Here is a 5,805-nt window from a genome sequence, read left to right as displayed (position 1 = left end):
TTTGAATACATGATTCAAATTCCAACTCCATATATGATTATTTAAATGCCCTTTATTTGTTTTGTCCAAAACAGAGGACAAACATTGTTCAAACATGCATGAAAATGGTACAGATGGATTCCTTGAATTTTTCTGATAATTTTTCATATATAAATTATTTAATTTGGAGTTACTGTTGAATTTCTATGAATTATTGAAGTTTAGGGCATTTTCTGAAATTTCCTGAATAATAATAAATCCAGAAAATCTATTACTACGTCAGCATGACTTCACGGTGACGTCAGCAAGTCAACGGGCGTTGTCCAGGTCAAATCTGACCTGTGGGACCCATATGTCAGTGTCACAGTTAGTTAACAGGGGGTTATCTGCTTAATTAAAGGATTAGGGGGGGTCGGGGCCCACTGGTCAGTGTTAGTGGCTAATTAGGTTTAGTTAATATTTAACTAAAGTTAGCAGGGCCTGGCCCCACTAGTCAGCGACCCTGGGGGGTCAAACCCCAGGTCGATCAGGTCAAACCTGCCGGCGACTTGTCGCCGGCGACGACAGAAACGGCGGGGCGGCTCGGGATTGCGATACAGGGAACCATTCGAGGCGCCGTTGGGCTCTACGGAAAGCTGGCGATCCCGCGCATCCAACGGTGCAACCGGGGCGAGCTGGGGTGGCCGGAGCTCACCGGAATGAAGCTCACGGCGGCGCCGGCGTTCGGGTGAACTGGGTTTCGGGGTTAGGGAGCACGACAGGAGGCAAAGAGGGGTGTTACGACCTCCTGGGGTTGCACTGAGCACGGCCGCATGCTCGGTTGCAGCTCTAGGCAACGGTGGCTACGGCGGCGACATGGCCGGCGGCGAAGAGCTCTCGGCTCCGGTGGATATTGGCGTTAGCGGGAGAAAAAGTGCCAGGGGAGGGAGGGGATCGACGCAGCAGCTCACAGCGGATCGAACGAAGGGGTTGGTGAGCTTGGGGGCGTCCTCGTTGCTGCGAATCGAGCGGCGACCATCGGCGGCGGTCGAGGATGAAGACGACGGCGTGGAGGCGATGCAGAGCTTCCTGAGGGGCTTGGCTTGGTGGGGAGGAAGAGGGGGTCGAGGCGGAGCTCCTGGGCTGCTCAAGGGGACGAGGGAGGGGCCATGGCCGCGGTGGTGCAAGTCAGCGGCGGCAGGCGCGTTCGGTGATGAGAGGGAGGAAGAGCAGAGGAGGGGAATGAGCTCGGTGGGAGAGGGGAGAGGCACCAGAGGGTTTGGGGGAGTGAGGGGGAAGGTGCTGGGCGTCTCCGTGGCGCGGATTAGGACGAAGGGCGGCCTCCAGCGCGAAGCAGGAGGTGGCCGGGGCTCTCGGGCGCGCGCCACGCCTCGGTCCTTCTGGCGAGGAGGAAGACGACAGGGGGGGAGTGGAGATGGGCTGGGCCGGTTTCTGCAGCAGGCCGCACAGGTAGGCGCCAGGTAAGTGGCTGGGCTTCTCTCTTTTTTATATATTTCTGTTATGTTTTCTATTTAATTGCCACTGAATTCAAATTCAAACAAATTTGAAAACAGTGCCAAAACTCCCCTGGATAATTTTATGTCACTTAAGGTCTACTCCTCATAAACATAAAATATCTCAGGGCATTTGAAAATATATTCATTATATATTATGAATATAACTCCAAATTCAAATAAAATATTGATTTAAAATCAGAGCCCAAATAATTCCTTAGAAATGTCCCAAAATTTTGGTTTGATTTATAACTCTTGCCAAAATTGTCAGAGCTATTTCTAGGGCATTTTGGATTTACTGATTGCAATTTTAGGGTTTCTTGCCCCTTTATTAAAATGATTTCCGAGGCTTTCAATTTCCTCATTTCAAATTTAAAGAAATTTAGACATGATGCATGGATGCAATGCCACTAGTTACAAGCAAGCTCTAGGGCTGTGACAACTCACCCCCACTAAACAAAAATCTCGTCTCGAGATTCAAGCGTAGGGTAAGATGAAGGGGAAACGCAAACTAGCATAATCTTCACGATCCAGGTTGCACTTCAAATGAACGTTGATTCGATCACCATCATTGTCTCGAATCTTGCTCTGAGAACTCCAGCTAACACGACCACGAGAGAAGAAGGAGACTCTAGAAGGATCGATCTTCTCGAAGCTCGAACAACTTAGGATCAACTCGCAGAATGAGGCATAGTAACACCACTCGAGCTAAGACACAAAACAGACATCTAGAGGGATGGAGTGGAACAAATGACGAGGGTTCACTAGGTAGACAACAATTCCACGCTAAAAAGGGCGGTGAATGGTTGTCAACGTAGTGAGGAGTTGAGTTTCCATGATACCATAACGATGCACCTTAGGGAAGGTGACTCGTAGAAATATCCCCTTAAGTGGCGAAAAGAATTACCTTTGATTCAGAGATCATTGAAACCCTTTAAACCATCCTAAGGCAATTCTCGAGCGATCGTTTGGAGGGGATCGGTAGAATGGCATACTCGGACTTGAATGATGTGGATTACCTTGTTGAAGACAACGTAATGGATGAATTTGCTTATCACCGGAAATGGAAGAGACCCATGGTAGAATGGCCCATTGGCGGTGCAAGCTGGGAACAAAATGCAAATGCTGGGAATGATTCTGGTAATTGGGGAGAGGCTCAACAATAGAGAGTTATTCCACTATTGGAATGGTTATAACATTGCCGAGGAAACTGAGAGCAATCCAGTTAGTGTCGATGATAACACCTAGCGCTTGTGCATGCTCTCAAGAACTTGAGCATTTCCATAATCATCAAGATTCTACCAATATCCGTGTCAAGGATCCTGGCAACACAACTTGCTACCATGATGAATGGTGATGGAGGATGCAGATGCAAAGGGAGATAACACCTTCTCAGATTTCACCTTAGCGAGGCCAAGGGGACGAAATCTGGATGATCGACCGAGAGACATTTAGCATTCCGCTTCTAATGTTCTCCTTGATGTGCTAGTGTAACCCATTCATAGATATGGTTTGATATCTAGAACATCAAGTAAAAAGGTCGAACTTCGGAACACAGAAAACCATAGGGACAACTAGGGAGTAAATCCTAAAAAATCCCTATGGGGAGGTGGCCAACTTCCTCAATCAAGATATTATAATAACAGGTCTTCCGGCTGGATGTGTTGGCCACGACATCCACTTTACCGGTTTCCGAGGGACCGATATTATAGTTCTTGGAAAATGTTCCAAACCATCATATCTGCCTGAGATTCAGATCTGGTTGGTGTCAGGATATTCCAGACTCATCGAGTCTAGGAAGAAAAATGAAAGTTTGCAACACAAATCGACGAGATGACGTTGCGAGATTCTCGGGAAATGAACTACGATAGTAAGCTCCAAAACATGAGCTGGTTCTGCTACAAACATGTGAACACGTTGTCCCAGACAAGCATGACCACGTGGTAGTCTTATAATAAAACACTACCGAGTTCAGGTGGGGAAACCATCAACAAGGATATCGAAGTCCTTGCATAAGGCATGCTCTTAAGAAGGAACTTCTTCTCCTTGAACAAATCAATCGGTGGCTTGGTGTGCTCAGGACACATATGGAATGAAGGTTGCAAGTCTCCAGACCACAGAATACTTCGCACGTATGCATGACTGACTTGGGATGATTCCAGAGGAAGCAAAACTAACTTTCTCAAATTCACGGTGGCAACTTTCACCAATGCACATGAACTGGAGGAAGTCACTTCTTACATCCGAACATATGCTTCATGAACTAGAATGAGGGAATGCTTTCAAAAGTTTCCAACACTAGCTTAATGTTCAACAAAATCATGGAGGAGATAAGGATGTTGTCAATGGGCTCAACAACAATTCATCCGGGTTTCCTTTAAAAGGAATTCCATAGTTAAGTGAACACGGTGATAGCATTGGTCAGACCCAAGAATATAACGGTGTATGCTCGAGGAAAAACCACGAGTAGGACAACATTACGAACATCGTTGGTTCTGACTTGATTTGAGGATAGCCCACACTCAAATCAAAGATGGGGTAAGGTAATAGATCCAACAATTGATCACGAGGATCAACCAATAAAGATATCATCTATCTTCAACACACACTACACAAGAATATCCCTTTGGAACGAACTAAGTTAGGCAAGCTTTTATCTTCCAATTCTCCAAGTTGTTGTCTAGCTTAACCAACTAGCTCAGGGGTATCTAACACAGACTCTTGGAGAAGGGGTGGTTTACAGGAATAAACCAACTTGATCACGAGCTCAACATAACAGTCAGGTGACAACCTGGTGATACTTTCGAGAAGATATTCGGAAAATCACGAACCACCGGTATGTTACTAAGCTCGAGAACAATCTCGCTTTTGAGGGCAAGACGATATGATCAAATGAGTGAGGACTTGACAAGATCCTAACTCATCAATCGAAGGGTGCACCGAAATAAGGACTAGGTAGCACGATCAGTCTTAGAAGGATGATTCAAAAACCAACACGCTAAGAATGAGGTTATCGTCCATTTAACTACCAAGCAACAGAGTTGCTAGTAGTATTGATTTCACACGCCATGATTCATTTGTCGGCATTCCGGTTACAATAACACAGGAACCGAGGAATGAACAATGATGGCAAGAAGTATCACTGTACCAAGAGTTCATAGGATGGTGTGCGATTCCTATAACAATCCCGATATAAAAGATGGTAATACTCCAAGGTAGAACAGAACCAAAAGCTGGATTGGCATTTGATCTGTGGAATACAACTGCTTTGACCCAATCCTGGATATGGAAGAGGTACTGGAGTTTGTTTCTCCAAGTCATTCAGGACAGAATAGCTTGACGGGTCACAAGAGTAATAGGCATCGATAAACGAACGCACGCATACTCTTGACTATCAATTGATAGAGAAGGTCAGTAGACAACTAAAGAGGGACAACTCAAAGGAACATATAACTTTCTGAGTTGTGGATGCATAGATTAGTATGTCGAACCAAGTTCAACATAATTCTTCCGGATAACCCATGCAGAAAGTTTGAGCTGGCAGAGTCACAATATAGCATGGAGAACTCATCGAGAGCACTCTTGTTGTCATCTTTTGGTTCAGAAGAACTCCTGCCAAGAATGGTTCATGGTAATTGGAAGAAGGATGTACCACGGACCTTGAGGACTATAGCAAAGGTTACTAATATCCTAAAGGAACTAGCAACACTATCAACATGATGTAAGTAGGGTGAAGCTCGGGTTCAAGAACCCAGGAATAGAATGCCTACTAACTAAATGTCATCACAGGATGCTTTCGATAATAAAGGCCAGAATCTTCACACTGGGAACACAAAACGTTGCTAGATTACTAGGTGACTCCCTAAAACACCTAGGGTCATAATAATTATTCCAACATATATGTCGAGGCAATAAAGTACCTCAACTTACAATTAGTGTGATTGAGCTGGCATAAAGGAACATCGAAACCAGAGGGAAAGGATTTTGCAAATGCATCAGACTATTTAGAAACCTGGGATGACTCGGACAGCATAACGGCTGTAAATGCTCAGAAAAGATTTGAGACATTCACAAAATGGTGGCATAACCACTCAGAAGCACAATACCAAGGTTTCGAGATCAACAGTTAACATACGGAAGTAATAGGAACTGAAACGAGGCTTAAGTCCAACAATCTTATAAGTCTACGGATAAGTAACACGTGATCCTGACAGAAAGAAGAGATAGCCTAGTTCTTAATCCCCGTAGGAAAGATAAGATGACTCAGATCAGAAGGGCATAAGGTATAAGGAGTAAAAAGAGCCTTATGTTCCATCCCACAATAAATTCCCCT

Source organism: Triticum aestivum, chromosome 5B (assembly GCF_018294505.1).
Source record: "Triticum aestivum cultivar Chinese Spring chromosome 5B, IWGSC CS RefSeq v2.1, whole genome shotgun sequence".
NCBI classification, from domain to species: domain Eukaryota; kingdom Viridiplantae; phylum Streptophyta; class Magnoliopsida; order Poales; family Poaceae; genus Triticum; species Triticum aestivum.
The sequence above is the reverse complement of the archived record's forward strand: the minus strand, read 5'-3'. Positions refer to the sequence as shown.